The following is a 12,369-nucleotide window of genomic DNA, read 5'->3' as shown; positions in this document are numbered from 1 at the left end:
GTCAGCAGGACTTGATGAAATTAATCCTAGTGTACTTAAGGAACTAACTGAAGTTCAGATCTGTTAGCAGTTATCTTCAAGAACTTTGGAGAACAGGTGAAATTCCAGAAGAGAAGGGCAAACATAGTATCTATCTTTAAAAAGGGGAACAACGAAGACCTGGGAATTCCTGGAAAGATATTGGAACAACTTATAAAAACAATCTCTATGCACTTAGAGAATGATAAGGAATACCCATCATGGATTTGTCAAGAATAAATCATTCTAACCCAACCTGATTTCCTTCTTTGACGTGCTTACTGTCCTGGTGGATACAGAAGAAGCAGTAGATATCATATATCTTGAGTTCAGTAATTATTTTGACCCAGTTCCACATGACATTCTCATAAGCAAACGAGGGAAATATGGTCTAGATTAAATTACTATAGTGTGGGTGCACAACTGGTTAAAAGAGTAGCTTTCAATGGTTTGTTGTCAAACTGGGAGGGCTTATCTAATGGGGTCCCACAGAGGTCACCTCTGGGTCCAGTACTACTCAAGATTTTCATTAATGTCTTAGATAATAGGGTAGATGCGTGACAGAATACATCCCTGTATTCACACCCTACACACTATTGCAATAGTCTTTGTACAAGGCATGCCATGTAAGGTATCATCTGAAAACTCAATTTGTTGGGCAGTATTGTCCTGATAAAATATGTGTGGCAACATTTGTATGTGAAGTTATATGATTCCCCTGTATAATGTTAACAAATGTTTCAAGCCTCAAAGCCCTGCCCAGGCAGAAGTCTACAGATAGGTCTGTCCTAAACAAAGGAATGTGTGCTTGCCTTAATTTGCATTTAAGCAGTACACAGAGTCATCAAGCAGGAAGGGAAAACAAAGGAAGTTCAAACAGGTGAAAAAAACAGTAGGGAATTTCCTTCCACATAGACTCTGTCTCCTGGTTCTCAGCAAGAAATTTTTTCAAGAGGGGGACTGAAACTATAAAAAGGAAGGGCAACCACGCCAAAGGACCCCTCTCTCTCTTACTCCAGGGGAATTCTGCATTACTGCACGTGCGCAGAATTCATGTCCCCCGCAGATTTCTTTGCTTCCCTGCAGATGAATGACTTCAGAAGGGGAAGCAAAGGGAAGCTGCAAGAGCAGTCATATGCCCCTCCCTGGCAGAGCAAGCAGGTTGGTTCGGGTGCCCAGAGCAGCCGGTAGAGATATAAATCACCACTGTGAGGGGGCAGGGGCAGGGCAGTCGTGCGTCTGAGAGAGAGAGACACTCTTTCCCTCTCACTCGCTATTACAGTATGCTCAGCGTGGAGGGAAAGGGCTTCGGCATGTTTCTGAGGAGGTAGGCATGGGGAAGTCTCTGTCCCCTCAGGCAGAGCAGAATGTAGCAGCCTACCTTCTTAGTGAATTGTTCCCATCATCTTTGTGAATTCCCCCGGTAGTATAAAACAGGTGTAAAAGTTTTAAGGCTCCTTTACAATGCCAGAGTTGCTGTATTTGTTGACTAATAACTAGAAATAAAGGGTCAAACCTAGCTATATTACTATTGTATTTTAAATAAATTACCAAAATAATTGAAACCAGAGTGATTATATTGTGTTATTTTGACAAATAAAATACGCAGATTTTTGTAGAATTTTAAAATATCGTGCAGAATTTTTAATGTTTTGGTGCAGAATTCCCTCAGAACTAGTCTCTCTCTGCCCATTGCACTCTCTGCACCTGAGAAGACAAAGGAAATAGCTGTAGGACTCAGGGTGATGGTGGCACTGACCTGAAGAGTTTGGTCAGTAATCTTGCTGGTATTATGTGGTGAGACATTTTGCTTGAATCTAATACCATTTGTTAAGTTAGGCACATGAAAGCATTTTCTCTTTATTTTTCTTGTAACCATTTCTGACTTTTATGCCTTGGTTGTACTCACTTACAATCTCTTTGTAGTTAATTAACTTGTTTTATCTAATCCAGTGTGTTTAAGTTGAACGGTCTCGGTAACTCTATTGAAGATAACAGGCTAGTGCAGAAGTTCTCAAACTGTGGTCTACGGGCCACCAGTGGTCCGTGAGCTCCATGCAGGTGGTCCGCAGATAGTTCCCTGTAAGTGGAGCTGCGCATGCACATGAACGGGGGTAGTGGGGGTGAGGTGGGGGAAATAGGAAGTGGGGGGGCAGTAGGGTGAGAAGAGGGGGTGGGGGGAATTTAGGATCTGCAGGGCTGTGGGGGCTGCAGCTGCTGGGGAGAGACGGCCCTTCTTCCCAGCCCCAGCGGGGGAGAGACACCACCCCCATCCTTCCCAGCCCAGTGGCTGCTGCAGTGGGGGGGAGACCCCCCCTCCTTCCCAGTCCCAGCTATGGCGAAGGAGAGACATCCCCCCTCCTTCCCAGCCCAGTGGCTGCCACGGCAGGGGAGAGACACCCCCCCTTCCCAGCTATGGAGGTGGAGAGACACCCCCCTCCTTCCCAGCCCCAGCTATGATGAGGGAGAGACATCCCCTGTCCTTCCCAGCCCAGTGGCTGCCACAGCGGGGCAGAGATACCCCCCCCTTCCCAACCCCAGCTATGGCGGGGGAGAGACACCCCCCTCCTTCCCAGTTCCAGCTACAGCGGAGGAGAAACACACACCTCTTCCCAGCCTGGTGACTGCTGCGGTAGGGGAGAGACAAACACCCCCTTCCCAGCCCAATGGTGAGATTTAGTTGTCTATGGTAGGATAGGTTATTTAATTGGGTCTTTGGTGTTATTTTATTTTTATTCATATTTTATCTAGAAGTGAAATATGTGTTTCTTTAAATTGGTACTCTACTACACTACATACATAGTTTTAATTGGTTTCATTTTTCAGCTGTGTATGCATGGTTTGCATTGGATGCAATTTAGCTAACCTACCTATTGTATTTATTGGGCATCATTGTAACGTGGAAAGTGTCGTCAGACATCACTGGTGTGGTGCTCTGCTCTGTTCAATGTTAATAACAGTTGGATGCATGCGTGTGTTCCCTCTGTGTGTTGCCCCGGCTCTGCGCAAATAACTGACACAGCAGACCCCAAGAGAACCCCCAATAACCACAGACTCCGATAAGGTAAGAAGGTTTATTGCCAAACGAAACCGGCCAGGTTTATTGCCAAACGAAACATAGTCTCTAGCTCCCAGGATCAGATGTCTACGGTTCTGCTAGTACATATGTGCTCTCTGACAATGGACCGGCTCAGTCAGTGGCAGGACTCTCCACTGCCCCCTCGGCTGGACAAAGACATCCACTCAGGGATATATTCTTATACACAGGTACAAACAAGTTACACATTGCTCCTGACACATCGAGGTACAACACCTCTGCGTGTTGGGGTGCTGCCTCTCTTCTGGTACATGTTGGTTCGAACAAACAAGTCTATCCATCATATTATCCTTTTGACCCTGTTTTTTAGGATGAGTCAGCCTGTTCCTCATTATCTCTGTGGAATGTGTTCGTACCGGACTGTTCTGGTGCCAGCCTGGCACATATTTATCCTATCAGTACTTGATACTCTTTAGGTTTGTGTATACGTGCAATTATCAGCCCTCTTCTTGCCAACTTATGTGAGTAGGGCCTGCCTGGCTCATAGCATAACTTTGCTTTATGTCAGCAAAGTCTTGACCATTACTTTAGTTCAAGTCTCAGGCCTCATACCAGGCCTCTGATACAAGGGCTTATGTTTCAGGGCCTTATCTTACCACAAAAAGTACTGACTATACCAGAATCTAGTGCTTTTTCAAAAAATGTAACAGTTGTCAGTCCAGTAAGTAGGATAGTAGTCAACCCCCAGACATGGATTTGTGGTTGAAAACAGGATATTTAAAAAAGAAAACAACAACAAACAATCAAACCAGTGACAATGAGATTACTGAAAAGTTCAAAATCGAACATGAGAGTACAGCAAGCCAACATACATGTGCAAAGGAAATTTTGAGTGCAGACCCATGTTTACCAGGAACCAGCACGAATACCGGTAATGAAAATACACTGAAATGCCGAAAACTGGTAAGACAATACCACTCAAGCTATATTAACGTAGGCTTCACATGGACTGGTGAACAAGATGAACCAAGGCCGCAATGTGTGTTATGCTACGCAGCGCTGGCTAACAAAAGCTTGAAGCCTGCAAATCTCCAGTGTCATTTGGAGACAAATCATGCTGCTTTCAAAGATAAACCTCCTGAATTTTTTCAGCACAAACTGCATGAGTTGAAACAAGGGAAAGTAACAATGTTTGCTCACGCAACAGTAAATGTAAAGGCCCTGGAAGCTTCATTTCGTAAAAGCCTTCGAATCGCCAAAGTGGGGAAGCCTCACACTATTGGGGAAGAAATTATTCTGCCTGCAGCTAAAGAACTTGTATTTATAATATGTGGAAAGAAGATGGCAAAGCAGTTAGATTCAAATGACACTGTCATGGAGAATTCAAGATATGGCAGCTAATGTTAAAGACATTCTCATGAAATGTGTGAACAACAGTAGGTATTTTGCATTGCAATTGGATGAGATGACTGATATCGCTGCTGTTGCAAATCTTCTTGCATACATCAGGTATGAGTGGGAAGGGAAAGTACTGGAAGATATTTTGTTTTGTCGTTCAGTGCCAAGAACAACTGCCGAACAACTTTTCCAGTTACTAGATGAGTTTTTGAAGGAACATGGTATTGATTGGCAACATTGTGTTGGAGTATGTACTGATGGTGCACGAGCAATGGTGGGAAGACACAGTGGGGTAATGGCTTATATCCACAAAGTTGCACATAATGCCACATGGGTGCACTGTAGCATTCATCAAGAGGCACTAGCTGCCAAGAAAATGCCAGTGGAAATGAAGGGTGTTTTGGACCCTGCTGTGAAAACTGTTAATTTCATAAAAGCAAGACCTATGAATTCTCGAATTTTTAGTGTACTGTGCAATGAAATGGGTAGTGCTCATGTACAACTTCTTCTTCATACAGAAGTATGGTGGTTGTCAAGAGGCAAAGTACTTACTCGTTTGTTTGAGCTATGTTCAGAAATACAGCTATTTCTAACAGACCACTCATTCCAATTCACAAGCTGTTTTGAAGATTTCATCCTGGCTCTCGTGATTGGCTTACCTCTCCAATATATTCACACGCCTAAATGAGTTGAACGCTGGGCTGCAAGGAGTTTCAGTGACTATATTGGATGTGCAAGATAAAATCAATACAATGATCAAGAAACTCGACTTGTTTGCTAGTCACGTAAAAAAGGATGATTTCCACTCATTCCCAACATTAGAAGGTTTTCTGTCTGAAAATGAACTGGTTCTTGACCAAAAAAAAAAAACCCGACATCGAAGAACATCTTGTTGCTCTTAAGCAACAGTTTGAAAATTACTTCCCAGTAGAAGCTGAACCAAACAACTGGGCACGTAATCCTTTCGGAATTGAAATCAGTGAGCTGCCCTCTGGTTTGTCCAATAAGGCACAAGAGTCCTTATTGGAGCTTTCTTGTGACAAAACATTACGGTCAGAATTTAAAAGACATTCCCTAATTGAGGTTTGGATTCAAAGAACTGGAGAGTACCCAGAACTTGCAGACAAAGCAGTGCGTTTTCTGATGCCATTTCCTACTATGTACCTGTGTGAGACAGGATTTTCATCACTTACTGCCCTCAAGTCCAAATACAGAAGCAGGATGAATGCTGAACCTGACCTAAGGCTAAAGCTGCCAAACACGTTACACACAACTTCCCTGAACTTTGCTCACAAAAACAGGCACATCCATCACATTAGAAAGGTAAGACTACGGATATTAAAATATGAGTTGTGTGCTTTCATTTGTAGAACAAAAATACATTAATTATTATTAAGGTTTTATTTATATAGCACTTTTATCTAAAGCGCTTTACAATAGTTAGCTAACGGCACAAACAACATTTGGAAAGATCATTATGTGGTCCGCTGAGACCTTCAGCAATTTTCAAGTGGTCCACGAAAAAAAATGTTTGAGAACCACTGGACTAGTGTATATTATTTCCTTAAAGAAATAATGGATTTAATATATTTTGAATGTCTAGGAAAGGGCTGGGCAGTACAAAAAAACCCCATTTCTTGTGGAAAGTCCTGGACTATGAGTGTGTTGGGGCCACCCTACAGTATAACTCAGGCTGGTGACAGTTAGGATATGACTGGCCGGCTGCAGTTACACAAACACATCTGGGAGTGACCTGCATACTGGTGTCTGGTTGTGAACAGTCCAAATTGGAGTCTGTAACAGCATGACATTGAAAGGCACCCCAAGTTACAGGGTAGGGATGACACAATCCATGCCTCTCCCCCTGTGGGTTCCTGTACCAGCTGCTCCAAGAAGCAGTCTTTTAAAGTAGTTCAAATGTTATTGCTTATAAAATTATCTAGCACTTCTTAAAATCCAGTTACATACATCATTTAACTCTCTCTCTCTCTCTCTCTCTTCCAAGTCTGGCCAACTATGCTTTATATGAAGAGATATTTATTTATATTTGTTCTATATTTGTACCATTAATTTAATTGTATGACCTCTTGTTCTCACAAATGAGAGAATCCTGAAAGGACGCTGATCCAAACCCAAAAGAATACCCAGCACTGGTGAGGAAACTGTGGCAGGGAGTAGCATACAGGTGTTTGTTTTTTCCTAGATCTGTAGATCTCTTGTGCTATCTAGAGAACAATTGCTTTAGAAATACTTCTGCAAAGCCTGTGTCTATTTGCATCAACAATCATGTATCCCTTCCTGAAGGGGACAACTTTAAACCAGAGTTCTCAAAGGGTGGAATTCTGAGAAAGGGCATGCTAAAGCAAGTGGGGAGTCCTGGTAGGGTATACAGCACTGGTTTTCAAGTCTAGGGTAGTTGAATTGTGGCGTCCCACTTCTGAGAAGGGTTACCAGACAGAGAGCCCATGCTCAGGGAGTAAGAGATAGAGCTGTGACTCTACCCAGACCTAAGGGAAGCTTAGGAGCACACAGATCCAATGTTGGAATACAAACACAGTGGCCTTGTGAGTATCCAGCTCAACCAGCTCTGACAGTCCTATTTTTGAGTGACCAGTAGCAGATGCTTCAGAAGAAATTTCAAGATAAGAACATAAGAATGGCCATACTGGCTCAAACCAAAGGTCCATCTAGCCCAGTATCCTGTCTTCTGACAGTGGCCAATGCCAGGTGCTTCAGAGGGAATGAACAGAACAGGTAATCATCAAGCAATCCACCCCGTCACCCATTCCCAGCTTCTGGCAAACAGAGGCTAGGGACACCATCCCTGCTCATCCTGGCTAATAGCCATCGATGGACCTATCCTCCATGAATTTATCTAGTTCTTTTTTGAACGCTGTTATAGTCTTGGCCTTCACAACATCCTCTGGCAAAAGAGTTCCACAGGTTGATTATGCATTGTGTGGAAAAAATACTTCCTTTTGCTTGTTTTAAAGTTGCTGCCTATTAATTTCATTTGGTGACCCCTAGTTCTTGTGTTATGAAAAGGAGTAAATAACATTTCCTTATTTACTTTCTCCACACCACTCATGATTTTATAGCCCTCTATCATATCCCCTCTTAGTCATCTCTTTTCCAGGCTGAAAAGTCACATAAGGTATCATATTATAAAGGGCTTATTTGTCAAATTTCTTGGAGGGTGGGTGTAGGGTCAGAGGTTAAACTATTGACTGAGGTCTGGTGTATGCCTAAAAATTAAATCAACCTAGTTACAATCGCTCAGGGCAGTGAAAAAGATTGTGCCCTGTGTGACACAGTTAGGTCAACCTGACTCCCACTGTAGATGCTGAAATTCTTCCATGGACCTAATTTACGCTCCGTGGAGAGGTGGATTAACTCCAGCATGGAAAAACCCCTTCCAGCAATGTAAGAAGTTTCTCTACTATCGTACTACAGTGGCACAGCTGTAGCACCGTAGCTGTGGTACTGTAGTGTAGACATACCCTGAGGTAAATAGTTTACACCAATATTTTTAGCAAGGATTAACAAACCGCAGAGAAAACATATAAACAAGTGGGAGAATGAATTGTTTCACTTGGTAATCACTGAATGCAAGAACCAGTTAGCAGATATTTGGGGCTTGAACTTCCTCTTCAGGTAGTTTAGGGTCCTACATATAATTATTTATTGCCACTTGGTCTTCAGTTTTAGCTTTTGGCTTGTGTATCAACTTAACTTTGGAAGACAGAGACTCTTTTATGGACCAACTTCCCAACCTAGCACCCCAGTCCCCAGTATTTAAATGGAGTTGTTCCTCTTGGTGAGTCACCAGAAAGTACTCCATGAAAGAACTCTTAATCCACACACTATAGTTTGAGAACCAGAGCTTTATGGTGATTCAGGTAATTTTTATTTGTAGTCCTTCATTAATACTACAAGATGGTAAATTGGGTAATTTACATTCAAAGTAAGAGGTGTAAAATCTCTATGGTTGCTCTTTTTCAACCCATGGCTACACATGACAAAATTATTCTCTATACTTAGGCTTGGCAGAATTCTCTTCTTATTTGTTACTAATTTTGCTAGATATCAGTTTATTTTAAGCTTTTTTTATTTTTATCAATTTAAATTTTCAGTTGCTGTGTTTTGGGGGAATCAGGCACTGGTTTAATGACAGTAGATGTTGAGGTTCAAAAAGCTAAAACTTTACCACCATTAAAACACACACTGTCACATGTCAAAATACACGGCATACATGTCCTTAAAATCAAACTCTTAATAAGTTCTCAAACTCAAGCAGCATTTTTCTGACTTTGTCCAGCTGTAAATTTTGATTATTCTCACTGGAATTATTTTTTCAGTTTGTGTGCATACAGCGAAATTGATGTTTACCAACATTTTACTGATAAAAATATAACCCTTCCCCACTCCCAAGCCTATCTATACTACAGCGTCAGACCTGGATTAACTCCTCAGGAGTTACTCTGGCTCCATATCTGGCACACCCTCAGTGTAATATTTGACTCAGAAAATGGAGAGCCCTAGGCAGTGCAGTAAATGGGCCAGGGTTGAACAGGTCAGTCAGGGAAAGAGCTCTGTACACAAATGCTCCTTGCCTTGGTCTAACCTGGATTGAGGTGGTGGAGCAGTGAGTCACCTGTGGCTATGGGCGGCAGGGCTGATGTGGCTGCCATTAGCAGGGTGTGCATGGCGCACCCGGACACCTGTAGCGGCCATCCCATTCCCACAATCACACACCCTGGTGACTGAACTCAGCCAGGGGCCACCCACAGAGGCAACCCTCGGAACAACCTTCCCTTGGCGCTTCCAGGGTCGGGCATAGCTCTGCCTGTCACGGGACAGGAGTGAGCCAAGGTGGGTGAAGTAAAATCGTTTATTGGACCGACTTTTGTTGGAGAGAGACCAGCACTGGGACCGCACAGAGCTCTTTTCCGACCCCTTATTATCAGTACTATTAGGGAGCCGACACACACACCCCGCGGCCCCCGCCCTCCGCCTCCCTCAGCCGCCAAGGCCAAGACGAAAGGTCGGAAGAGTCGGAGGCGCCCGCTATGTAGAAACACGGCTTGGGACACGTGACCAGGATTCGAACGACAGGCGCGAGAGCAACCCCACCCGCTCCAGCCCCCGACCGGCGCAGGCCGTTAGTGGGACGAGTCAAGAGAAGCCCAGAGTATTGGCTGTCGGAGGCACGCGACCGGCATGCCAACCGCCGGGCGCGAGTCACTCTCCAGAATCTCCGCCCCCTTCTTTACCGCGTTTGCGCCGCTTCTCCGGCCTGTGCATTGCCCGCCAGTCGGGCTCCGGCGAGGTGAGTGCGCATGCGCACGGGAGTCAGGGTCGCTGCCGTTACCGACGGTGTCCCGTATGAATGGTTTAATTCTGTAGAGGTACAACAAGAAAATGGCCGCGGGCCTGAGAAGCAGAGTCGGGGCAAGGCCCTGACTGGACGGCAGAGGGGACTTCCTGTGTCGGGGGGTGGCGCGTGAGAGCTCGTGGCCCAGGCGCCCTGTGACCCAGACTCCGCCTCCTCCCCCGGCAGCCAGAGCCTCGGCCCCGCAGCGCTGCGGGAGGCGCCACCGTCCGCTCCCCGCCGCCGGCCCTGCCTGACTGGAGCGGAACGGGAAGCGGCGAGACAGGTACCTACCTACCGGCCCCGCGCCCCCGCCCTGCGCGGCTCTCCCGTCTCCTCGGCTCCCCGGGCCCGGTGCCGCTCGTTGGGCGGCGCAGAGGGAGCGCCTCATCCCGTGGCGCCCCCTCCCCCCCCCCCGGTATCTAATCCCTGTCGTTGTCGCGGGGAGCGCTGCGCGGGCCCGTGCCCGAGGGAGGGGCTGAGGCTGGTTCCCCCACGCGGGGAGCGCCCGGAGGTTGTTGGGGGTGGGCGGCAGGGATCGCACGCGGGGACGGGGTTAGCTGAGCAGCGTCCCCCCGCCCCCTCCCCGTCGGGCCTAAGACGCCCCAGTCTCAGGGTGGCGACTCCCACTGCGGCTTGTGTGAGGAATCTCACCGTGCCACCGGGACGGCTCCTCCTGCAGGGACGTGACCGGGGCGAATCTGCTGCTATCTTTCTAGCCCTCCTGGTTGTGAAGAAACATCTTTAAAAAGCACACCCTAGACGTGCTGAGAAACAGGAAGGCAAATAAAAAAGCCCAATGGTTGGTTTTTTGTTTTTTTAAAGCTCATGATTTTTTAAGTCAAGCTCGTGATTTCTTTGAGGCCTAGCTCATGGTTTTTGACCATTTGGGGGTGGCGGTGCTGCATCCTGGTGGCTTAGTTGGGATAAAGCCTGACACTGATCCATTTAGTTTTTCATTTTGGAAATATTTGGCTCTTAACTATTGAAAAAAACACCCTCCACTTTAAGTCTTGAGCTTACACATGGTTGGTCACAGGCCTCTGGGCCTCAGATAAGTGCGACATATTAAACAAAGATTCAGTGTCCAAAAGAAGATTGGTTCTAACAACATTAACTTGCATGAATTTTACTTCCTGGGGATGTTACATTAAATACGTGTCATGAAACAGACTCTTAATAAACTAATTTAAACTGCAGCACTAATACTGGTCTATCATTTCTTTGCATTTAATTTTCTAGTTTAAGAGTCGGCTTATGCTATATTGTAGTATGTGAAATGCTAATGCTAACATTGCAGAGATAACCTTAACCTTTACGTTTTGTGATGTGATTCTAAATTTGTCTCCTTAATTTTACATGAATAGGTTTGTATACTTAAATTTAATAAGTAAGTAATACACACACCTAGATGGGATTTTAAAAGTAAAACCGATTTTTTTTTCTCCTGTGCCTCTTACTGCTCTGCCTCACTCCCACTAGAGTTTGTGCCAAGAGCTGCATGTTTAGCCACTGTATATATACACGCAGGATTTAGGGTAGAGGTGGTCTCATGTTTTCTAATTTGAGAAACAACCTGTTTAAGATTTTGATAATTTTGTTGATTAGTATTATCTAGTGCCTAGCAATCCTAGTTATGGACCAGAATCCCACTGGGTTACTTAATGAATAGACATGGGGCAGAGGGAAAGTGTCACTTACCTAAAGAGTTCACAATCTAAGGCCTGGTCAATGCTAGAAAATTAGGTCGGTTTAACTACATTGGTCAGTGGTGTGGGGGGGGGAATATAGTTAAGCCAACCTGAATAGACAGCACTCGGTCGATGGAAGAATTCTTCTGCCCTGCCAATCAAGCTACTGTCTCTTTAGGAGGTGGATTACCTACGCTGACAGGAGAACCCCTCCTGTTGGAATAGGTAGTGTCCCCACTGAAGCGCTGCAGTGACACAACTGAAACAATGCCTAAGTATAAGGCAGGAGACAACAAATGGATACAGACAAACTCTGCTTTAATAGGGTATCCTTTTTTTTTTTCCCCTGCCCCTTCATGGCTCCTTTACTGAAATGGAGGAGCTGTGTGAACAAGTGGGCAATTGGAGGAGCTTGGGGCCCAGACCAGTTGGCTTTTTCCTCTTCCTTGTAGATGGAGGGGCTTTCATGCCAAACTGTCCCCTTATTCACTTTTACCAGCTTACAGGCTCCAATGTGCTCTCACTATAGAGGTGTCTCCCCTGGATTCCTGGGGAGAAATTTTAGTTTTGTGGGCACATGGTAAACGCATTGCAGTTTCCTAAAACACAAATAATTTCTTTTGTGGGTGACATACAGGGTGTTTCAGACCTAAGTTTATCACTCTCAACCTCTGATTCAGACAGCAGCTTGCTTTTTTTTTTTTTTTTTCCCCTGCTACAGCAACCTGTCTCTTGCATCTGAAGGGTCATTGGATTCTCTCTTCCTCTTCCCCTCCTCCCCCCAGCCTTTGGGCTCTTCAGAATCATTAGTCAGTAAGTACCATGGTCCCTGAGTAATGTGGCGACTCACTATA

The 12,369-nt window shown here is 45.1% G+C and overlaps 1 protein-coding gene and 1 long non-coding RNA gene across 7 annotated transcripts in view; one reads left to right on the top strand and one right to left on the bottom strand.

Annotated features, from left to right (window-relative positions):
- Window positions 1-10,458, bottom strand: part of LOC140899898 (uncharacterized) — a 33,111-nt gene extending 22,653 nt beyond the window's left edge. The window contains exons 1-2 of one of the 2 annotated variants that reach the window (XR_012155495.1): window positions 10,119-10,458; window positions 9,727-9,853 (exon numbers count right to left, since the gene is read on the bottom strand). This is a non-coding gene — a long non-coding RNA (uncharacterized lncRNA). The other variant, XR_012155493.1, reaches the window with a different exon arrangement.
- The window catches only part of NUP50 (nucleoporin 50), a 37,701-nt gene continuing 35,027 nt past the window's right edge, over window positions 9,696-12,369 (top strand). For 2 of the 5 annotated variants that reach the window (XM_073316174.1, XM_073316124.1), the window contains exon 1: window positions 9,816-10,110. The gene's annotated coding sequence lies outside the window, so the exon portion shown is untranslated. Of the gene's footprint in view, window positions 9,783-9,815; window positions 10,111-10,475; window positions 10,627-12,236; window positions 12,329-12,369 lie in introns of those variants that run through there. The other 3 variants (XM_073316133.1, XM_073316153.1, XM_073316163.1) reach the window with 3 other exon arrangements.

Source organism: Lepidochelys kempii, chromosome 1, assembly GCF_965140265.1.
Source record: "Lepidochelys kempii isolate rLepKem1 chromosome 1, rLepKem1.hap2, whole genome shotgun sequence".
Lineage (NCBI taxonomy): Eukaryota > Metazoa > Chordata > Testudines > Cheloniidae > Lepidochelys > Lepidochelys kempii.
The sequence above is the reverse complement of the archived record's forward strand: the minus strand, read 5'-3'. Positions and strand labels throughout refer to the sequence as shown.